We start from the raw sequence: 25,396 nt of genomic DNA on the forward strand, positions 1-25,396 counted from the left end.
TTTAAGGACTATTTTAAGTACTTTTATCTTTTCTACTATTAAAATTATTTTGCTCATTGAAATATCAGAAAAGACATACTGATACATACATAAGACATATATTTATATATATATAATACATAAATATTTATAAAGATACATATACACAAAGATAACAACTGTTAATATTTTATTGCATACCCTTCTGAAACATTTGGAATATTCTGGGAGATGCATATAGATTCTGAGATTTATATCATAATTTATACTGACAAAAAAAGGTTTATCTCTTTAAATATAAGTTTGGGAATCAGTGGAGTAAATTGTCGTAACTAAAATAAAAGTCAGGTACAAGTTCCATTTGTCATAAACATTAAAAAGAATACTAAATGGGAGAATCGGGAAGATGGCAAAGAGTAAGACGCGGAGATCACCTTCCTCCCCACAGATACACCAGAAATACATCTACACGAGGAACAACTCCTACAGAACACCTACTGAACGCTGGTAGAAGACCTCAGACCTCCCAAAAGGCAAGAAACTCCCCACGTACCTGGGTAGGGCAAAAGAAAAAAAGAAAAAACAGAGACAAAAGAATAGGGACGGGACCTGCACCAGTGGGAGGGAGCTGTGAAGGAGGAAAAGTTTCCACACACTAGGAGCCCCTGCGCGAGCGGAGACTGCGGGTGGCGGAGAAGAGCACAGCAACAGGGGGGCAGAGGGCTAAGTGGAGAGATTCCCGCACAGAGGATCGTTGCTGACCCACACTCACGAGTCCGAGAAGCTTGTCTGCTCACCCGCTGGGGCGGGCGGGACTGGGAGCTGAGGCTAGGGCTTCGGTCCGAGCGCAGGGAGGGGACTGGGGTTGGCAGCGTGAACACAGCCTACAGGGGGTTAGTGCACCACGGCTAGCCAGGAGGGAGTCCGGGGAAAAGTCTGGACCTGCCGAAGAGGCAAGAGACTTTTTCATCCCTCTTTGTTTCCTGGTGCACGAGGAGAGGGGATTAAGAGCGCTGCTTAAAGGAGCTCCAGAGAAGGGCGCGAGCCGCGGCTAATAGCGCGGTCCCCAGAGACGGGCATGAGACGCTAAGGCTGCTGCTGCCGCCACCAAGAAGCCTGTGTGAGCACAGGTCACTATGCACACCTCCCTTCGGAGGAGCCTGTGCAGCCCGCCACTGCCAGGGTCCCGGGAGCCATGGACAACTTCCCCGAGAGAAGGCACGTTGCGCCTCAGGCTGGTGCAACGTCCCGCCGGCCTCTGCCGCCGCGGCTCGCCCCGCATCTGCACCGCTCCCTCCCCCCTGCCTCAGTGAGCCAGAGCCCCCGAAGCAGCTGCTCCTTTAACCCAGTCCTGTCTAAGCGAAGAGAAGACGCCCTCCGGCAACCTACACGCAGAGGCAGGGCCAAATCCAAAGCTGAGCCCCAGGAGCTGTGCGAACAAAGAAGAGAAAGGGAAATCTCTCCCAGCAGCCTCAGGAGCAGCGGATTAAATCTCCACAATCAACTTGATGTACCCTGCATCTGTGGAATACCTGAATAGACAACGAATCATCCCAAACTGAGGAGGTGGACTTTGAGAGCAAGATTTATTATTTTTTCCCCGTTTCCTCTTTTGGTAAGTGTGTAGGTGTATGCTTCTGTGCGAGATTTTGTCTGTATAGCTTTGCTGTCACCATTTGTCCTAGGGCTCTATCCGTCCGTTTTTTTTTTTTCAAAAAATTTTTTTTCTTAATAATTATTACTTTAATAACTTTATTTTATCTTATTTTATTTTATCCTCTTTCCTCTTTCTTTCTTTCTTTTATTTCTTCCTTCCTCCCTTCCTCCCTTCCTCCCTTTCTCCCTTTATCTCTTTCTCTCTTTCTCTCTTTCTTTCTTTCTACTTTTGCTCCCTTTTATTCTGAGCTGTGTGGATGAAAGGCTCTTGGTGCTGCAGCCAGGAGTCAGTGCTGTGCCTCTGAGGTGAGAGAGCCAACTTCAGGACACTGGTCCACAAGAGACCTCCCAGCTCCACATAATATCAAATGGCAAAAACCTCCCAGAGATCTCCATCTCAACACCAGCATCCAGCTTCACTCAACGACCAGCAAGATACAGTGCTGGACACCCTATGCCAAACAACTAGCAAGACAGGAACACAACCCCACCCATTAGCAGACAGGCTGCCAAAAATCACAATAACTCCACAGACACCCCAAAACACACCACCAGATGTGAACCTGCCCACCAGAAAGACAAGATCCAGCCTCATCCACCAGAACACAGGCACTAGTCCCCCCCATCAGGAAGCCTACACAACCCACTGAAACAACTTTAGCCACTGGGGACAGACACCAAAAACAACGGGAGCTACGAACCTGCAGCCTGCAGAAAGGAGACCCCAAACACAGTAAGATAAGCAAAATGAGAAGACAGAAAAACACACAGCAGATGAAGGAGCAAGATGAAAACCCACAAGACCTAACAAATGAAGAGAAAATAGGCAGTCTAGCTGAAAAAGAATTCAGAATAATGATAGTAACGATGATCCAAAATCTTGGAAATAGAATAGAGAAAATGCAAGAAACATTTAACAAGGACCTAGAAGAACTAAAGATGAAACAAACAACGATGAACAACACAATAAATGAAATTAAAAACACTCTAGATGGGATCAATAGCAGAATAACTGAGGCAGAAGAAGGGTAAGTGGCCTGGAAGATAAAATAGTGGAAATAACTACTGCAGAGCAGAATAAAGAAAAAAGAATGAAAAGAATGGAGGACAGTCTCAGAGACCTCTGGGACAACATTAAACACACCAACATTCGAATTATAGGGGTTCCAGAAGAAGAAGAGAAAAAGGACTGAGAAAATATTTGAGGAGATTATAGCTGAAAACTTCCCTAATATGGGAAAGGAAATAGTTAATCAAGTCCAGGAAGCACAGAGAGTCCCATACAGGATAAATCTAAGGAGAAACACGCCAAGACACATATTAATCAAACTGTCAAAAATTAAATACAAAGAAAACATATTAAAAGCAGCAAGGGAAAAACAACAAATAACACACAAGGGAATCCCCATAAGGTTAACAGCTGATCTTTCACAGAAACCCTGCAAGCCAGAAGGGACTGGCAGGACATATTTAAAGTGAAGAAGGAGAAAAACCTACAACCAAGATTACTCTACCCAGCAAGGATCTCATTCAGATTTGATGGAGAAATTAAAACCTTTACAGACAAGCAAAAGCTGAGAGAGTTCAGCACCACCAAACCAGCTTTACAACAAATGCTAAAAGACCTTCTCTAGGCAAGAAACACAAGAGAAGGAAAAGACCTACAATAACAAACCCAAAACAATTAAGAAAATGGGAATAGGAACATACATATTGATAACTGCCTTAAATGAAAATGGATTAAATGCTCCCACCAAAAGACAGAGATTGGCTGAATGGATACAAAAACAAGACCCATATATTTGCTGTCTACAAGAGACCCACTTCAGACCTAGAGACACATAAGACTGAAAGTAAGGGGATGGAAAAAGATATTCCATGTAAATGGAAACCAAAAGAAAGCTGGAGTAGCAATTCCCATATGAGACAAAATAGACTTTAAAATAAAGACTATTAGAAGAGACAAAGAAGGACACTACATAATGATCAAGGGATCGATCCAAGAAGAAGATATAACAATTGTAAATATTTATGCACCCAACATACGAGCACCTCAATACATAAGGCAAATACTAACAGCCATAAAAGGGGAAATCGAGAGTAACACATTCATAGTAGGGGACTTTAACACCCCACTTTCACCAATGGATAGATCATCCAAAATGAAAATAAATCAGGAAACACAAGCTTTAAATGATACATTAAACAAGATGGACTTAATTGATATTTATAGGACATTCCATCCAAAAACAACATAATACACATTTTTCTCAAGTGCTCATGGAACACTCTCCAGGATAGATCATATCTTGGGTCACAAATCAAGCCTTGGTAAACTGAAGAAAGTTGAAATTCTATCAAGTATCTTTTCCGACCACAACGCTATGAGACTAGATACCAATTACAGGAAAAGATCTGTAAAAAAAACACACACATGGAGGTTAAACAATATACTACATAATAACGAAGTGATCACTGAAAAAATCAAAGAGGAAATCAAAAAATACCTAGAAACAAATGATAATGGAGACACGATGACCCAAAACCTATGGGATACAGCAAAAGCAGTTCTAAGAGGGAAGTTTATAGCAATACAATCCTACCTTAAGAAACAGGATGGGCTTCCCTGGTGGCACAGTGGTTTGGAGTCCGCCTGCTGGTGCAGGGGACGCAGGTCCGTGCCCCGGTCCAGGAGGATCCCACATGCCGTGGAGCGGCTGGGCCCATGAGCCACGGCCGCTGAGGCTGTGCGCCCGAAGCCTGTGCTACACAAAGGGAGAGGCCATGGCAGTGAGAGGCCCACGTACCAAAAAAAAAAAAAAAAAAAAAATCTTCCAACAAACAAAAGCCCAGGACCAGATGGCTTCACAGGCAAATTCTATCAAACATTTAGAGAAGAGCTAACACCTATCCTTCTCAAACTCTTCCAAAATATAGCAGAGGGAGGAACACTCCCAAACTCATTCTACAAGGCCACCATCACCCTGATACCAAAACCAGACAAGGATGTCACAAAGAAAGAAAACTACAGGCCAATATCACTGATGAACATAGATACGAAAATCCTCAACAAAATACTAGCAAACAGAATCCAACAGCACATTAAAAGGATCATACACCATGATCAAGTGGGGTTTATCCCAGGAATGCAAGGATTCTTCAATATAAGCAAATCAATCAACGTGATACACCATATTAACAAATTGAAGGAGAAAAACCATATGATCATCTCAATAGATGCAGAGAAAGCTTTCGACAAAATTCAACACCCATTTATGATAAAAACCCTCCAGAAAGTAGGCATAGAGGGAACTTTCCTCAACATAACAAAGGCCATATATGACAAACCCACAGCCAACATCGTCCTCAATGGTGACAAACTGAAAGCATTTTCACTAAGATCAGGAACAAGACAACGTTGCCCACTCTCACCACTCTTATTCAACATAGTTTTGGAACTTTTAGCCTCAGCAATCAGAGAAGAAAAGGAAATAAAAGGAATCCAAACCAGAAAAGAAGAAGTAAAGCTGTCACTGTTTGCAGATGACATGACACTATACATAGAGAATCCTAAAGATGCTACCAGAAAACTCCTAGAGCTAATCAATGAATTTGGTAAAGTGGCAGGATACAAAATTAATGCACAGAAATCTCTGGCATTCCTATACACTAATGATGAAAAATCTGAAAGTGAAATCAAGAAAACAGTCCCATTTACCACTGCAACAAAAAGAATAAAATATCTAGGAATAAACCTACCTAAGGAGGCAATTACCTGTATGCAAAAATTATAAGACACTGATGAAAGAAATTAATGATGATACAAATAGATGGAGAGATATACCATGTTCTTGGATTGGAAGAATCAACTTTGTGAAAATGACTATACTACCCAAAGCAATCTACAGATTCAATGCAATCCCTATCAAACTACCACTGTCATTTTTCACAGAACTAGAACAAAAAAATTCACAATTTGTATGGAAACACAAAAGACCCCGAATAGCGAAAGCAATCTTGAGAATGAAAAATGGAGCTGGAGAAATCAGGCTCCCTGACTTCAGACTATACTACAAAGCTACAGTAATCAAGACAGGATGGTACTGGCACAAAAACAAAAATATAGATCAATGGAACAGGATAGAAAGCCCAGAGATTAACCCACGCACATATGGTCACCTTATCTTTGATAAAGGAGGCAGGAATGTACAGTGGAGAAAGGACAGCCTCTTCAATAAGTGGTGCTGGGAAAACTGGACAGGTACATGTAAAAGTATGAGATTAGATCACTCCCTAACACCATACACAAAAATAAGCTCAAAATGGATTAAAGACCTAAATGTAAGGCCAGAAACTATCAAACTCTTAGAGGAAAACATAAGCAGAAAACTCTATGACATAAATCACAGCACGATCCTTTTTGACCCACCTCCCAGAGAAATGGAAATAAAAACAAAAATAAACAAAAGAGACCTAATGAAACCTCAAAGCTTTTGCACAGCAAAGGAAACCATAAAGAAGACCAAAAGACAACCCTCAGAATGGGAGAAAATATTTGCAAATGAAGCAACTGACAAAGGATTAACCTCCAAAATTTACAAGCAGCTCATGCAGCTCAATAACAAAAAAACCAAACAACCGAATCCAAAAATGGGCAGAAGACCTAAACAGACATTTCTCCAAATAAGATATACAGACTGCCAACAAACACATGAAAGAATGCTCAACATCATTAATCATTAGAGAAATGAAAATCAAAACTACAATGAGATATCATCTCACACCAGTCAGAATGACCAAAATCAAAAAATCTAGAAACAGGGCTTCCCTGGTGGTGCAGTGGTTGAGAGTCTGCCTGCTGATGCAGGGGACACGGGTTCATGCCCCAGTCCGGGAAGATCCCACATGCCGCGGAGCGGCTGGGCACGTTAGCCATGGCTGCTGAGCCTGCGCGTCTGGAGCCTGTGCTCCGCAACAGGAGACGCCACAACAGTGAGAGGCCCGCATACCGCCAAAAAAAAAAAGAAAAGAAAAATCTAGAAACAATAAATGCTGGAGACGGTGTGGAGAAAAGGGAACACTCTTGCACTGCTGGTGGCAATATGAGTTGGTACAGCCACTATGGAGAACAGTATGGAGGTCCTTAAAAAACTACAAATAGAACTATCATATGACACAGCAACCCCACTACTGGGCATATATACCCTGAGAAAACCATAATTCAAAAAGAGTCATGTACCAAAATGTTCATTGCAGCTCTATTTACAATAGCCCAGAGATGGAAACAACCTAAGTGTCCATCATCAGATGAATGGATAAAGAAGATGTGGCACATATATACAATGGAATATTATGCAGCCATAAAAAGAAACGAAACTGAGCTATTTGTAATGAGGTGGATGGACCCAGAGACTGTCATACAGAATGAAGTAAGTCAGAAAGAGAAAGACAAATACCGTATGCTAACACATATGGAATTTAAGGAAAAAAAAATGTCATGAAGAACCTAGGGTTAAGACAGGAATAAAGACACAGACCTAGGCTTCCCTGGTGGCGCAGTGGTTGATGGTCCGTCTGCCGATGCAGGGGACACAGATTCGTGTCCCGGTCTGGGAGGATCCCACGTGCCGCGGAGTGGCTGGGCCCGTGAGCCATGGCCGCTGGGCCTGCATGTCCGGAGCCTGTGCTCCACGATGGGAGAGGCCACAACAGTGAGAAGCCCATGTACCAAAAAAAAAAAAAAACAGACACAGACCTACTAGAGAATGGACTTGAGGATATGGGGAGGGGGAAGGGTAAGCTGTGACAAAGTGAGAGAGTGGTATGGACATATATACACTACCAAATGTAAAATAGATAGCTTGTGGGAAGTAGCCGCATAGCACAGGGAGATCAGCTAGGTGGTTTGTGACCACCTAGAGGGGTGGGATAGGGAGGGTGGGAGGGAGGGAGACGCAAGAGGGAAGAGATATGGGAACGTATGTAAATGTATAAATGATTCACTTTGTTATAAATCAGAAACTAGCACACCATTGTAAAACAATTATAGTCCAAGAAAGATGTAAAAAAAAAAAAAAGAATACTACATGAATTTTAAGAAAGTGTAAAGGAAGAAATGGATGATAGGAAGGGTAAAAATCAAAGATCCATTAGGAAAAAAATGTGGCAAAAATGCTTTTATGTTTGTATTTACAAACTAAATTTTTATTACTAATCTGATTAACATATTTTTTTAATCTAATGACAAATTTGAACTCTTTTAAGACAGTATTTTACTTTTCAAGATATTTTTTCAAGAACATTAATAAAATCAATTTTCTTTTAAAATGGAAAGTATAACGCTACATTAGCTCTGCGAGATCACCTAAAGTCATACTTTCTTTCTCTCTTCTAGACTCCTATGTGTTTATTTTCTATCTGGCTAGTTTTTACTGAATCACTGCCTAATGATGTATCTTCAATGGCTGAATTGAAATTTTAATAAGAGTTAAATAACCACATTGGATTTAAAGCATAAAATAATATTGCTTTCTTCAAAATCCTTTTTTTTCCATCTCCTTGATATATTTGCAAAGTTCTTAAAGGAATAGACATTTATCTGAGATGCCCCAAAATGGGTAACATGAACCCAGAAAAGACAGGTAGTCTACGGTAGGTACACACAGCCATGGCATGAATATTGTTCAACTTTCTTGTCAATTTTACTCAGACTTTTGGAGGGACCAGTTAAGCATTCATTACCTTTAATACTAAAAAGAATCTTAAAATGTGTTTACATTGTTTATAGTCCAACGCAAAAATCACAATTAAAAGAAAAAAACACTTAAAGAAATGTGCTGGTGGCTTGTTTTGGCTAGAACCCTGAGGGTAAGAGGTTTTACACTCTGCATTTAGGATTTGGGATAGAAAAGTCTGAGAAGCAGTGCCTCACAACTAGCATAAAGTGACTTGCATATAATGGAAGTTCAGTAAATAACTGTTGATTTGATTTGAGTTGCCATCAGATGTAACTTGGAAGTCTTGGAGAGTTTACTTTTTGACACGTTAAACAGCGTATCAGAGGGAAGAGAAAGAGAAAAAAAACAAAAAAAATTCTGCTAAATGACTTCTTAACATCTCTCACAAGACAACTGGAATTCTCTGCAGAACACTGAATACTCCAATGGCTGCATTAGGGCCAACTGATTTCTCAAATGTCTATGGAATAAAATCCAAATTCTTTAACCTGTTATGCATCCAGGATCTCAACACATCCTGTCCCATTTTGTTTTCCCATTTTATTACTCTGCTTTAAGCCAAATTGTACCACTCCCAGGTCTCCATACACATCCAAAATGTTCCTATCTATGTCTTTGGCCAGTCTATTTTCCCTAACTTGGATGCCTTTCCCTGTCCTGCCATTATCATCTACTAGGCACAGTCCAAATGCCACCCCTTCTAGAAAGCCTTCTATGATCTTTGACCCTGATAAGTTATGCTTCTTTCTGATCTGAATAAGAAATTTGTATATGACTCTTTCACTGAATTTATTTTCTGCCTTATGTTATATTTAATATGTCTTACTTTCCCTGTTAAATTAAAAACTCTTTGATAGAAGATAAAATATATGTCTTATGCTATGAACTCACTGCCAAGTTCCTTTTGGATTCTGTCAACAGACTTTCAATCATTTTAATTTAAATGAATCATCCAAAAAGTTTATAGCATTTAATACACCCACTTCTCAGAGATATGAAATTCAGTTTTTCTTTATGTAATTTAATTGATAGTGCCAGATAATGTAGAAAAAAAAACTGACTGATTAATAGCTGTTTCTGGTTTGGTGGAAATCACCAAAACAAAAGCTGGATAAATTACTTTTTACAGAGATGTTTGGTCTAGGTACAGAACTAGACTCAGTAGATAATAGTTGCAAGCCCTTCTCAGGACTGCTTATAACTATCATAGACTGTAAGATACACTTTGAACTGGTTTAAGTGAGGGCATGATTGCAGCAAAATATATATTTGTAATTCTCCCAATAATACACAAACATAAAAGCATGTTTGTTGTTCCTTTAGAAAGCACTGGAGGCATCTGAGAAAAAAAATAAAAGCACCACCACAACATCTCTTTGTATAGAGAGTGCCAACAGGAAAATCTAAAATTCAGCATAAGCTTTGGAAACTAGTCAAATGCTGAGAAATCTACAGAATTTATTTTATAAAATCTTGTTTTTCTATTTGTTGAAGTGAGTATAGTATAAAAACAAATGGACATTAACATGTATGATTTCAATAGCTTTCTCTTTATTCCCGGTTTTACTGAGATATAACTAAGGAGTTCCTTTTGGAGTTACTTCCAGAAGGTAACTCCAAAAAGAACTGTCAGTCTGATTGGCTTAGATTTATGCAAAAGCGATTTTTGTTGGAGGTAGCTCTTTGAATTGCCTATTTTCCTTAATTGGAAATTATCATTTTCAAGGACCCTTAACTCTAGTCTTTCCTCCTCTCTTAGAATTTCTCAGCTACTTCATCCTTATCCATCATTCATAATATGCACAAGTATTTCTGTTGCACAAGAGCAAATAAGTAAAGATTTTTTTTCAAAAGAAATAAATTATATTAGCTTACTCTACTTTTCCAATAACATGTTATTCAGAAGTGTAAATAATGTTATATCCTTTAGAGCTGGAAATTCCAAAGAAGGTGAATTACACTGAAATATACCTAACATCAAAATATGCTATCAGCTACTTCAGAGAGTAACTGAATATCCATCTATTGTGAAGAAGTAGATTTTGCTGAATTCTGTTTTCCCTTTTTTTCTTTAATTTATTTATTTATTTTTGGCTGCATTGGGTCTTCGTTGCTGCGCGTGGGCTTTCTCTAGTTGCGGTGAGTGGAGTCTACTCTTCGTTGCAGGTGTGCGGGCTTCTCATTGCAGTGGCTTCTCTTGTTGTGCAGCACAGGCTCTAGGGGCACAGGCTTCAGTAGTTGTGGCATGCAGGCTCAGTAGTTGTGATGCACGGGCTTAGCTGTTCCACAGCATGCAGGATCTTCTGGGACCAGGGCTCGAACCCATGTCCCCAGCATTAGCAGGTGGATTCTTAACCACTGTGCCACCACGGAAGTCCCTTTCCTTCTTCTTAAAGTCAGCTTTATTGAAATACAATTATATACAATAAAACTCACTCTTTCAAATGTAGTTTGATGAGTTTTGACAAATGTACACAGTCATGTAAACACCACCACAATCAAGAATCAGAACATTTCCATAAAGTTCCTTTATTCCACTTTGGGGTCAATCACACCCCTAACCCCCATCCCCAGGCAACCACTGATTTTGTTTTCTATCCCAATAGTTTTGCCTTTTCTAGAATGTAATATAAATAGAATCCTACAGTATTCAGTCTTTTGTTTCTGACTTCATTCACTTAGCAAAATGCTTTTGGGATTCATCCATGTTGTCTCATGTATTTGTAGTTCATCCCTTTTTATTGCTAAATAGCATTCCATTGTATGAATATAACACAATTTATTTAACCAGTCAGCATTTGATGGACATTAGGCTTGTTTTCAGCTTTTAGTTATTATGAATAAAGCTTCTATGAACATTTGACTACAGCTGGGCCTTTGTGTGGACCTGCTTATATTTCTTTCGGTTAAATACCTAGAAGTGAGATTGCTAAATCATATGATGTGTGTTTATCTTTATAAAAAACTGCCAAAGCTATTTTCCAACGTGGCTGTATCATTTTGTATTCCCAACAGCAACGTATGAGATTTCCAGTTGTACCACAACCCCATCATCACCTGTTACTGACAATATTTTAGTCACTATAATGAGTCTATAGTGGCATCTCAATGTAACTTGCATTTCCCTACTAACTAATGATGTTGAGCATCTTTTCATGTGCCTATTCGGTCAAATGTTTATTGAAAACTTTTGTCCATTTAAAAAATTGGATTGTTTGTCTTATTACTATAAAAGTTCTTTATAAACATTAAGTCCTTTTTCAGATGTGGGTATGGCTTTGCTGAATATTGTAGTACATATCTTTTTGAACACTCATCCAATGACTTTACAGGTCAAATTAGACAGGACTGTAGTACTCAAGATCAAATTCCCTAAGAACTGCACCATTCAAAGGTCAATTTCTACTAAGACTATATCACCCAGTGGTCAACTTCCAAAGGACTGTACCACTCAAAAGTCAAATTCTATAAAGGCACCCAAATGGCAAATTCTATGAGTACTATACCATTCAATGTCTTAGGGAGAACAGCTCTCATTTATCATATTCTGAAATCAATCACTGTGTGTTTATATCAAAGATGATCCAAATCTGTCATTCCATCAGATCATGTGTATACCTTGAAAACAAAAAATCTCAGAATTTATACTGAGGGCAATTTTTTAAAATATTTAGCAGTACTCTACCAAACTTACACTTTTAAAGATTCAATAAACCTTACTAACTCCGGTTCCTGTTTTCCATGTCCACACTCATATTGAAGCACTCTGTTATATTAATTTGTATTTGTTTATTTCATTGCATATCTTCTGGTGTCTGTTTTTTGCTTGTTAGTAGTATCTCTCCCCTAAGTTAAGAATCACCCTCTGTTCTGTCTTGACTACAGAGGCTAGTATATGGCTCAGTATTTAGCTGTGTGTCACTTGGGCTCCCAGGAGGACAGATTTCACACTCAAAGAGAATAATAAGGGATTATTCATGAAACAGTAGACAAGCGTAAAGGAAACCAGCAAGCCACAATTGCTACTACTCCTAGGTCTGAAAAAAAATGGAGAGGAAGAAGTTGCTGGATCCTGAATAGAGTTAACTATAGCTACTGGAGCAGTGGTCTTTTGTAGGTAGATTCAAGAAACCTTACGGAATCAGGAAGAAAAAATACTTCAATCTTATTTTCCTTTCACTCTCCAATCTGCTGATGGGGACTACCACGGGGAAAACCCAACAGGAGGGTAAGAGTAGTAAATCACATAGATGCACTCCATAAATGTCAGCCTCCCAGGACACATAACAAAAGAGAAGAGTGAAGAGTGGATTTGGATGGGCCATAGAAATTATTAAACATAAGATGATAAATGTGCCCTGATCACTGAATAGTTACTCCAAGTACAACTCTAAGTGTACAGAGGAAATAAAATATAAAATAACAAGAATTATCAGTGTACCACAAAAAAAATAATAACTCTTATTAAGTCAGATGTTCAACAGGCTCTTTATGTTTGGAAATATGGCCATTCCACATGGAAGAAATAGGACATATATTTAGGATTTTTTTGTGTGTTGTTTTATGACTAAAAATTAAATTCTTAAAAGAGGGTAAGGGGCTTCCCTGGTGGCGCAGTGGTTGAGAGTCCGCCTGCCGATTCAGGGGACGCGGGTTCGTGCCCCGGTCCAGGAAGATCCCACATGCCGCGGAGCAGCTAGGCCCGTGAGCCATGGCCGCTGAGCCTGCGCGTCCGGAGCCTGTGCTCCGCAATGGGAGAGGCCACAACAGTGAGAGGCCCGCGTACCGCAAAAAAAAAAAAAAAAAAAGTTCTGGCTTCCCTGGTGGCGCAGTGGTTGAGAGTCCGCCTGCCAATGCAGGGGACACGGGTTCATGCCCCAGTCAGGGAAGATCCCACATAAAAAGTCCCATAAATGTTCTCTTTAACATTTTTCATTTCATAAAAATGTTTTATTTACCTCCTTAATCTAAGCATTTATATTACTCTCAGGAAAGAATATTGAAAATGGCATGAATTAGGTATTTGGTAGACATAAGTTGGTATTTTGGCTCTATCTTTATTAGTAGTAAGACCTATGGCAAAATATTTAACCTTTCTAAGCAAACATTTCCTCACCTGAAAAGAAAAAAAAACCAAAAATAGTAATGACTGTTCCTCAGGACCAGAGTAAATTTTAAGTAATGTGTGAAGAACTTCTCATCACTACATCTGGATCATCTCCGTTAATAGTAACCTTCCTACAGTTTTTACTTGGGGGCAGAATCTCTTTGGATCCTAAAGAATGTATTATAGATTCCACTTGTCAAATAATTCTAGATCCATTTTACCTGTAAAAAAGGGACAGACAAATGATGTAGATGACTATGGGAATACTCTTACCTATAATGTTTGCATTCAGTACTATATTACAATTACCTTTTTTTCTACACATAATCTGCGTTCACTCTCTAATTTTATTCAGCCTTGAAAAAAAAAAAGTAACATTTTGGACTTCACAAAACTCTTCAAATCATCTATAAAATATGCTAGAAATAAATTATTTCCTTTAACCTCTAACTGAATGTAGGTGGGAAGTAAAGAAAGAACATCTGATAATCTCTGAAAATGGTCAATGGACTAGGTGAACAAGTCACGCATATGAATAGCACAGATGGTCATCACCAAAACCCAACAAGAGGCGCAGGACTAGACTAAGGAGATGCCTTGATCCTTCAGAAGAACAAACACATCTGGACTGACAAAATTCACACACTTTCTAAAGCAATTGATATTTTCTACATATTCTACTTCTAATAAACTTTGTACACAGCAACTCAAAGTTAAGGACTCGTAACAAAAATTATAATTTTATCATAAATATTGGCTCATCAAGTACTCACATACTCAAATATACCTTAACAAAATACTTGGACAATTATTTATTGTGAGTCTCAAAAGCAAGATCATGTGGGACTTCCCTGGTGGTGTGGTTGTTAAGAATCCGCCTGACAATGCAGGGGACACAGGTTCGAGCCTTGGTCCCAGAAGATCCCACATGCCTCAAAGCAACTAAGCCCATGTGCCACAGCTACTGAGCCTGAGCTCTAGAGCCCACGAGCCACAACTACTGAAGCCCGCATACCCAGAGCCCGTGCTCCACAACAAGAGAAGCCACCGCAATGAGAAGCCCACACACCACAATGAAGAGTAGCCCCCACTCACCGCAACTAGAGAAAGCCCGTGGGCAGGAACGAAGACCCAACGCAGCCAAAAATAAAAATTAATTAATTTAAAAAACTGTAAAGTAAGATCATGTGAAATGTCTTTTATTCTATTTATTGAGAAAACAATTTAAATAAATGTTTACATATACATTTACTTAATTTAAATTTTGGTTATTTGTGCGTGACTACTACTGAATTCAATTTTTTGTTCATTATTTATGTAAGTGCTACTGAAAATTATAAAAGTGGTATCTTTTCATTTTGTCTATTGGATAAATTTAGTACTACTAGGTAATGACATAATCTGATACTGGAAAATACAAAAGCCAAGTAATATTTTGACATTTGGATGCTATTACTATCTAGGACTGGTTATACATGCTTAACTAATAAGACAGATAACATTCTGTGAAACATCTGTGTTTATCAGCCAGTTATACACCTAAAATTATTATGTTACCTGAAGTGTTAAGCCTACTGCTGTTCAACCTACTGCTCAGTCTGGATAAAAAGTAACCTCTGGCGGGTTTCCTGGCCCTCAGGTGGAAGCAGATAAGTGCAATTGATGGAGACACTATCAGAGGAAGGACACTCTTGTGCTTTGGAACTAAAATAAATAAATGAGACCCAAAAAAATCACAGAAGAAAAATTAGTATGGAAAATTTCAAAGTAACCAAATGAAAGAGGTGGGAGGACGTTAAACTTCTGTCAATGAATAAACCATCCCACCTGCTAATTTCCTCAACTGAGATTAAATCTAAACCACCAGCTTCAATTTTAAATAATAATAGGTACCATTTATTGAAGAAAGAGCTTTACATACATTGTGTCATTCAATTTTCAACATAAACCTATGAGGTATATATTATGGTTTCTATTTTATAAGTAAGAAGATTGAAAGTCAGAGACATTAACAATATGTCTAAAGTCATACACTTATCAGAAAACTAAGATTAAACCTAAGTTTTTCAGGAGACAAAGGTTGTGCTCATAGTCATGGTCCTAGGTTGTCAATTACATCAAGTGCTTCTTAAGATAGAAAACTCCTTAGGACAGAAACAGGCAAATAAACCATAACATCTTTGTACTATTGATAGATTCCAAAAGATTACAGCAGTGATAAAAAAAAAAAAGGTTATGAGAGCTAGGTATATTGTTATCTCATGTTTATTTATGGCAATTTCTGTATTACTCTTGTCTTAGTGTAACAAAACCACCAAATTAGAAAATAGATCAACATTCAGTACATCAGAGCACTTCCAAAATGGCAGTTATTTAGGACCTCTGAAAACCTGCTTCTCTATAAAATCAATGAGGAAGAACACTGGCAAAAATCATCAAAATCAACTCTTCCAGAACTGTGAAATTAACTAAAGACATGCAACAATCCATTAAGTGTTTATTCAAGAAAAACAGATGAAAATAGATAAGAAAAGCAAATTTAGTAGCATTTTAACTTGCCCTAATCCTCTTCCCAACCTTGCAATAGCCTTGAAAACCAACAGCTTCACAGCAATGGTAGCTGTGAAACCCTTGAGCCTGGAGAGGGCAGAATGGGTTTGGAACTCCCCCTCAAAAAGCCCTAAGCCCCCAGAATAGCACTATTTGACATAACAGCTCCCTAAAAAGCACCATTCTCAAGGTATGTCTTTATTTGACCTGATGCAGAGGGCACCCTATGAAAATTGACCTTTGTCATTTGTCAAAAACAATAAACAATGTTTAATGTCAATTAATGTGGCAATTGTTTAATGCAGCAGCTGCCTGAAGTGGTATTTCAGTTAGGACTAACACGAGGACAACCAAAAAAACTTAAAAGGAAAAACTGGGTAATGAAGTATCCATAGGGAGCTTTGAAAAGCTCTGACATGTTAATGGAATCTAGAAGGCCACATCACATTGAGGGTTGTGTGCATGCCCAGGAAGGCCTAAGAACATACTAATCTCTCACCTCTGACTGACCATGAGGCTCTGCACAAGCAGAAAGTTAAAGCTAAGGTAAAGTTATAAACTGCCCATCAGAGCATTCAAGATATGCCCCAACACGCACATACAGCCTCTCAGCAAAGGTTGGGAGATTTATCCACACAAAGCATTTAAGGAAATCTCTGTCCAATCATGAGCTGACCACTAGGCTAACCAAGTGGAGACATCAGTAGTCAGACACAACAAAGAACACAGACTTTATATAATTATTCCAGGAAAGTCACAAACAAACAAATGTCAACAAATAGCAACAACAAACCCTGAAGGTGGTAGGAATCTAATATCCAAAATTATCACACTGTATTACTTAAAATGTTCATTTTTCAACAAAAAAGTATAAGACACTCAAAGAACCAGGCAACTATGGCCAATACACAGGGAGAAAAAGCAATCCATAAAAACAGTTCCTGGGAAACACAGATTATGGACTCACTAAACACAGACTTCAAGTCAGCTAATATAACTACATTAAAAGAATTGTTAAAAACCATATCCAAAGAATCAAAGAAAATTATTAGAAAAATGCTGCTACCTCACATCATATACAAAAATTAACCCAATATATATTATAAACCTAAATTTAAGAACCAAAATTATAAAACTCTTAGAAGAAAACATAGGAGAAAATCTTTGTGACATTGGATCAGGCAACGGTTTCTTAGATAAGATATGAAAGGCACAAGCAACCAAAAAATATATATATACATATATATAGATAAGTAGATGTCATTAATATTAAAAATGTTTATGCTCAAAAGAACACCTCAAGAAAATGAAAAGACAACCCACAGAACAGAAAAATATATTTGCAAATCATATATATAACAAGAGATCTGTATCTAGAATACATAAAAGAACACTTACAAGTCAATAACAAAAAGATAAATTCCCAATTTAAAAATGGGCAAGATTCTAAATAGACATTTCTTCAGATATATAAATGGCCAACAGGCACATAAAAAAATACTTAATAAAATTAGTTATCAGATAAGCACAAATTAAAAACACAGTGAGGTACTGTTTCATGCCCACTAGGATGGCTATAATCAAAAAAGATGTACAATAACAAGTGTTGGCAAGTTTATGGAGAAACTGGAAGCCTATAGATACCTAGTGTGAATGCAAAATGGTGTAGCCACTTTGTAAAACAGTTTGGCAGTTCCTCAAAAATTAAATACAGAGTTGCCATATGAACCAACAATTCCTCTCCTAGGTATATTCCCAAGAGAACTGAAAACGTATGTCCACACAAAAACCTGTATATGAATATTTATAGCAGCAGTATTCATAATAGTCAAAAGGTTAAAATAGTCCAAATGTCTATCAACTGCTGAATGGATAAACTAATGCAGCATATCCACGTAACAGAATATTATTCAGCCATAAAAAGGAATGAAGTACTGACATATGGTACAACGTGAATGAACCTTGAGCACCTTATCCTGAACATAAGAAGCCATAACATAAAATACGACATATTGTATGATTCCTTCTGTATGAAATTTCCAAAACAGACGAATCCATCAAGGCAGAAAGTAAATCAGTTGTTGCCAGAGGCTGAGGGGAGGGACGAATGGAAAGAGATTGCCAATACATGGGATTTTTTTTTTTTTTTGTAGTAATAAAATGTGAAAACTCTTCCGGGATTAGATAGTGATGATGGTTGCACAGTTTTTGAGTATACTAAAAACTACTGAATTGTACAGCTTAAATGGGTGAATTGTATGCTATGTGAGTATCTCCAAAGAAACTTGTTATTTTTAAAAGAATAAAATGCATTCATGTTGCTGTGGCCTTAGACCTTGGCAGAGGACAAATTGGGGCCCCAGGGTTCCGAGCCAGAAGCTGTTATCCCTCCCGCGCCCCTGCACCCCGCCACTTCAGACTCTTGGAAGGCCATAGTTTGGGGGCCCACCCACATGCAGTTCACTCCCAGGCACGGCATTCGGCCAGAGCACCTTTCCCCTACCTGTTCGGACTTCAGGGTGAGGCGCCACTGCTCTGTGACTCTGACTAGAGGGGGCTGAGGAGCCCCCAGAACATTAGGGACTGCATGACAGGTGGTGTGAGCCAAACGCCTAACGGACCAGTCTGAAGGGAAGAACCGTCGGCCCTGTGGCACCGACCCGTGTCTCACCGCAGGGCCTCCCTGACGCGCCGCCGTACATCTCCCGAGATCCCGCGAGAACGGGTTTCCTCTCAGAAGCGAGATCCCGCGAGATCGGGTTTCCTCTCAGAAGCGAGATCCCGCGAAATCGGGTTTCCTCTCAGAAGCGTGGAGGCCGCGGCGGGGCGGGGCCTGGTTCTGACGTTCTCTGAGCCCCATGGCGCTCAGTGGGTACCAGGTCAGCCTGCCCCTCTGTTAGGACCCTCACTTACTGCCCCACACACACCCAAAGTCACGTACCTCACCCCGCAGGCTCCAACTGTGCCATGTTTGCCTTCCTGGGAAACTGCACACTCCACCCACTCGTACTTGGCTGTGGTCCCAGCCCTGCCCTCATCTCTCGTCCCTCCAGCATCCTACATGGGAATCAGACAAGAGAATATCTCCCGACGGAGGGACTTGGGCGAAGGAGCCAGCTCCCCCATCACCGGCTGCTGTTAGATGGGTTGTGTCGCAAAGAGAGAGCAATGCCCGGAGGCGGCTCTTCAAGGCAAGTGCTCTAGGACAGAGATGGACAGTCTCCTGTGATGAATTTTAGACGCTTCGCAGCTGTCAGGAGAAACAACTAGCCCTGAGGATATTCGTGAATGTCTGGGACTTTGTTGTATTTTTGTGTGAGAGAGTGAGTGTGTGCGCAGACCTGGGGCCCATATGGGATTGGCTGTACTTTCCCCACCCTCACACCCTTTAATTCTTTTTTTACTCCCCTTGCAGCGTGAAGTGCACTAATTTGAGTGTCTTTCTCTTTGTCCAAAAGAGTGTCCAGATAAGCCCAAGGTGCCTAGGGCTGTAGGCTGTGTACTCCTTAGTATATACACCTTGGATTCAGGGAGTAAAGGCCGTTTATTTCTTAGGGCTCAACTTGTGCTGAAAAGGCCATTTCATTCAATGGTATAGCCGCCCAGGTCTAGTAGTGAGACTTTCCTCTGCCATAGTTCAGGGCATCAGGCTGTTGTTTTGGAAGGTTGGTGTGTGTCAGTGAAATGTAGACACCCTGTAGGCTGTAGATGTGACGAGCCTTTCTCTAGGGTGTGAGGGTGGGGAGAGTATGACCAATGCCATATAGGCCCCAGGTCTGCGTGTGTTCAGGCAATCACAGAGCTTGGGTGCCCCTCTTTCAACTATTGGAGGCACTAGGCAGGTGAGGGTGACGCCGTCTATGGTTTGCATGGATGTAGAGGCAAGTGGTCTTTGGAAGGCACCGTACCCAGGTCTGCCAGAAGAGAAGAAAGATATGGCACAAGCTGACAGCATTGGGTATTATCAGGCGGGCTCCTGTTTGGGTCCTCTGCCTGCCTGCCATCTAATTTTCTAATTTCAGAGTAAAATGGCACGTTCAAGTTGCTGCAGCCTTAGACCTTGATAGACGTCAGACTGGGTTCCCAGGGTTCCATACTAGAAGCCTGGGTGGCTGCCCAGGGTCCTTCAGGGTCTTGGAAGGCTATAGATTTGTGACCTGAGTATGTGCAGTTCACTCCCCAGTTTTGGCTTAGGGAGATCCCTCCCGTGTACAGCACTTGGGCCAGAAGTAGAGAGAGAGAGAGAGAGAGTGAGAGAGAGAGAGAGAGAGAGAGAGAGTGTGTGTGTGTGTGTGTGTAGTGTGTAGTGTGTGTATGAATATTGGAGAAAACCTAGTAGAGCTAAGACACCAAAAACTCAGGAGGAAGCAAAAATCACAAAAGAGAGTACCCCACCACAATAGTGAGTTTTTTCTTAGAAACACAAAACAACTTCCTGATCATAAACAGTGAGTGCAGGGAGAAAAAGTGGGCCTTAGAAAGGAGGGTGATTCATTTATTACTTAATTCTACTCCAGGGAGAAAACAGAATGAGTACTAACACAAGTGAAATGAGACATTGGCCCAGGTAACTTACACGGTCACAAGGGACAAAGAGTCTCCTCATAAAAAAAAAAATCCATCTAACAAAAATGCCACCCAGTCATCAGACTTAATTCCTACTTCACAAAACCATAAAAGCTCTAATAGAAACCTGCAATCACTGTTCTTAGACTAGAGACCCTCAGTCAGAGACTATCAGGATAGCTACTAATAAGATTATGGTAGGCCCTAACCTATAAATACAAATGGGCAATCAAAAATTACCAATAATTAAAATGGACAAACAATGTAAAAGAAAGAAATATAAGAGAGGAATAGAACTCAGATACAGAACTAATCACCAGGGGTCAGAATTAACACAGAAAAAAGTAGAAATTTTTAAATTTTTAAAATAATTCTCAGAAAGTTTTGACAATATTGCCTCTGTACTTAAAAAGTAAAAGAAAATAAATGATAAGCTACAATAAAAGAGAATAATTGAATCTTTCAAAACATATTTGCTAAAATTAAAATTTAATAAAATGGCTGAATAACAGAATAGATTTAGGTGAAAATTAGTTACTAAACTGAGAGATTCAAATATGGGATTATCCCATAATTTAAGGCAAATGGAGAAAGAAATCATAAGAAATAATGATTTTTAAAATGTAAGCTAGGGCTTCCCTGGTGGCACAGTGGATGAGGATCCATCTGCCAATGTGGGGGACACGGGTTCGGGCCCCAGTCCGGGAGGATCCCACATGCCATGGAGCAACTGGGCCTGTGCTCCACGGCTACTGAGCCTGCACTCCAGGGCCCACGTGCCACAACTGCTGAGGCCCCTGTGCCTGGAGCCTGTGCTCCGCAGCAGGAGAGGCCACCGTGGTGAGAGGCCCACGTACCACAATGAGGAGTGGTCCCCACTCGCCACAACTAGAGAAAGCCCATGCATAGCAACAAAGACCCAACACAGCCAAAAATAGATAAATAAAATAAAATAATAAAATGTAAGCTAGATCCAGAAATTCCAGAAACTGTTAGAAGTTTGAACTGAATAGGAAAAAGAGACTAGAAGGAGAAAATAATTAAATTACTTATTTCCCTTAACTGAAAATTCAAATCTTTAGATTGATAGGCCCCTAAAAAGCTAAAAATGAGAAATGAAACCATACATAATGAAACTGCACAAGTATATTACACAGTCTGTCTAGTATATAAGATGGAGTTCTCAATAAATGTTTAAAAACTTTTAAAAATGCAAAAATTTTAATGAATGAGAAACAAACTAATGATAAGGAAATGCTAACAAAAAGAAAGCAAAAGTGATAACATAAATATTGGAAAAATAGCACTGAAGGGAAAAACATCATTAAATATGACATGACAAAAAATGATATTTTAGGGCTTCCCTGGTGGCGCAGTGGTTGAGAGTCCGCTTGCCAATGCAGAGGACACGGGTTCGTGACCAGGTCGGGGAGGATCCCACGTGCTGCGGAGCGGCTGGGCCAGTGAGCCATGGCCGCTGAGCCTGCGCGTCCGGAGCCTGTTGCTCCGCAACGAGAGAGGCCACAACCAGTGAGAGGCCCACGTACCGCAAAAAAAAAAAAAAAAAAAAAAAAATGATATTTTATACAGTTAAAAGACACAATATATTAAGATGTTACAACAGTAATGAATATTAATGTACTTAATTATACATATTTAAAATATGAAAATCAAAAGCTATTAGAAATAGGAGAAGGTAGTTTCTGTCTCAGGGAATATGGGGCAATAGATATTTGAAGGACCTTCCACTACAAAACATTTAGATCCAGGGTAAAACTTTTTACTTTCAGGAAACTTCTTTCAGGAAATTAAGGAAAACTCCAAGAGGAAAAGAAAAATAAAGCTATAACTGAAAGAGAAGCAGTAAATTCTAGGAAAATGTGAAAGGTAGGGGTGCCTGAAGGATAAATGATGTACCAGGACTGCACCAGGCCTTGGTTCCCAAGTGAACCAAGATGACCACATTCTTGGTTTAAAGTCACTAGTATCCTCTAGTCTCTAGAAGAAACATTAGTAAATATATCCTAGGGGGAAAACATCATCAATTTAGTCCTTAAGATTTCCATAAATTCAGATCAAACCTAGATGAGCCTACAGTCAAGAAAATATAAACACTGAAGGAAATAAGTTTCTATGAATGAATCTCAGCATCAGTAATAAACACAAATTTGAAAACCCAAGAACTTGAGGTATAAAAATATCAGATATACAATGTAAAAGAACTTGTATAAGATAGTTGAAGAAATTTTTTTTAATGGAACTACCAAACTGAGCAAGCAACAAGAGACTATCTAGAGTGACCAGCAGATTTTTTTAAATAAGCAAATAAAATTTTGGAAATATAAAATTGTTGAAATATATATATTATTAAAGCAGCATTTTAGACACTGATGAACATAATTAATGACAACACAGAAAATAAATAGAAAATATGAAAGAGAAATCAAGAGACCTAGGTGATAAAACAAGAAGGTCCAACATGCATCAAATCAAATTCCCAGGAGAGAATGAAGAAAGTAGAGGACAGGCACTATTGAAGAGACAATGACAGAGTTTTCTAGAACTGATGAGAGATATGAATCCACAAAGACAAACATAATGTATTCCAAATAGGATAAGAAGAAATTCACACCTTGAAAGGTGTAATGCATCTGCAGTACACAAAAGAAAAAGAAACTGATTAACATGTAGATAAATCTAACTAAAATAGTCTGTATTAGATAATAATAATAATGTCTAATTTTGAAGGTTAAACAAAGACACAGTTATGAATTTTCTAGAGTGTTATTCAGGAATTCAAGTGTACTTTAAATGTAGAGGAAGGGTGTTAATATATGAACGTTAGATTTTTACTTAAATGTACATGTGACAATATCAGGGATAAGGATTAAAAGAATAGAAATAGAAAATACAACTTCAAGCCCCTAGAGAAAAAATGAAATAAGAAAAAAGAACTGGGCTTCCCTGGTGGTGCAGTGGTTGAGAGTCTGCCTGCCGATGCAGGGGACACGGGTTCGTGCCCCGGTCTGGGAAGATCCCGCATGCCGCGGAGCAGCTGGGCCTGTGAGCCATAGCCGCTGAGCCTGCATGTCCGGAGCCTGTGCTCTGCAACGGGAGAGGCCACAACAGTGAGAGGCCCATTTACCGCAAAAAAAAAAAAAAAAGAAAAAAGAACTATAACAAACTCTGAAAAAAGTAATGAAAAAAGAAAAACAATAAACATGTATAAAGCTGAATGAATGGAAAGCAAATAGTAAGGAAAAAAAATTAAAGATATAAAGGATTTGAATAACTGTTTAAGTTCAATTTACTAGATCCATATAGCAATATAGAATTTTGAACCCAGTAGTGAATTCACATTATTTTCAAATAGAAATGGAATATTTACATATACTAGAGTGCCAGATAGGATTAAGTCAGGAGACAAAACCCACACAGTCACAGTAGGCCTCAAAGGAAATATCAACAAAATTTAAAAATAAGAACTTAGACCACACTTCAAGAAAAAAAACAAAAAACTATAAACTAAAAACAAAATGCTCTATCTCACTACTTATCAGGGAAGGAAAATTCAAGCATCAGTGTATTAGTTTCTATTTCTGCTGTAGCAAATTATCAAAATTTAGTAGCTTAAAACAACACAAATTTATTATCTTACAATTCTATAGGTCAGAACTCTAACACAGATCTCAACTGGCTAAAATCCAGGTGATGGCAGGCTGCCTTCCTTTCTGGAGGCTCTAGGGAAGCATGTTTTCTCTTTATTCAGGGTGTTTGCAGAATTTGGTTCCTTGTGGTTATCAGACTGATGTCCTGGTTTTCTTGATGGCTATAAACTGAGGGCAGTTCCCAGCTTCTAGAAGCTACCATATTTCCTGGCTCACAGTTACCTACTTCCATCTTTAAAATCAGTAACTGTTGGTCAAGTCCTCATACTGCATTTCTCTGACCCTCTCTTCTGCCTCCCTTTTCCACTTAAAAGCTTGGGCAGACCAGAGGGCAGAGAGCAGAAGCAGGAAAAACTACAGTCCTGCAGCCTGTGGAACAAAAAACACATTCACAGAAAGATAGACAAGATGAAAACGCAGAGGGCTATGTACCAGATGAAGGAACAAGATAAAACCCCAGAAAAACAACTAAATGAAGTAGAGGTAGGCAACCTTCCAGAAAAAGAATTCAGAATAATGATAGTGAAGATGATCCAGGACCTCGGACAAAGCATGGAGGCAAAGATCGAGAAGATGTAAGAAATGTTTAACAAAGAGCTAGAAGAATTAAAGAACAAGCAAACAGAGATGAACAATACAATAACTGAAATGAAAAATATACTAGAAGGAATCAATAGCAGAATAACTGAGGCAGAAGAACGGATAAGTGACCTAAAAGCTTGGGCAATTATATTGGGACTCACCTGGATAGGAAAATGAGGATAATCTCCCCCATCTCAAGCTCATAACTTCAATCATGTTTGTAAGGTACAATTTGTTAAATTCTGAGAACTAGGATGTGGGAATCTTTGGGGGCCATTATTCTGCCTACCACAGTCAGATAGGAACATACACAAAAAAAGACTGACAACATCTAATGGTGGTGAGGATGAAGGAAAACAGTATTTGTGTGTGTGTGTATATATATATTATATATATAATAATATATATATTAGTGTGTGTATATATATTATGTATATAATTATATATATATATATATATATATTAATAAAACATTTTAAAGCCCAACTGGATGATATGGATCTAATTTCAAATGTAAGTTTTGGCTTGTGAGTCCAATTCTAGGATGTGCT

The 25,396-nt window shown here is 39.1% G+C and overlaps 1 long non-coding RNA gene across 2 annotated transcripts in view; it reads right to left on the reverse strand.

Annotated features, from left to right (window-relative positions):
* LOC307188544 overlaps positions 1-18,926 on the reverse strand; it is a 273,241-nt gene extending 254,315 nt beyond the window's left edge. For both annotated transcript variants that reach the window (XR_013828980.1, XR_013828981.1), the window contains exon 1: positions 18,533-18,926. This is a non-coding gene — a long non-coding RNA (uncharacterized lncRNA). The remainder of the gene's footprint in view (positions 1-18,532) is intronic.
* Between the last annotated feature and the right edge of the window lie 6,470 nt (positions 18,927-25,396).

Source organism: Stenella coeruleoalba (assembly GCF_951394435.1).
Source record: "Stenella coeruleoalba genome assembly, chromosome: 7".
Classification (NCBI taxonomy): Eukaryota; Metazoa; Chordata; class Mammalia; order Artiodactyla; family Delphinidae; genus Stenella; species Stenella coeruleoalba.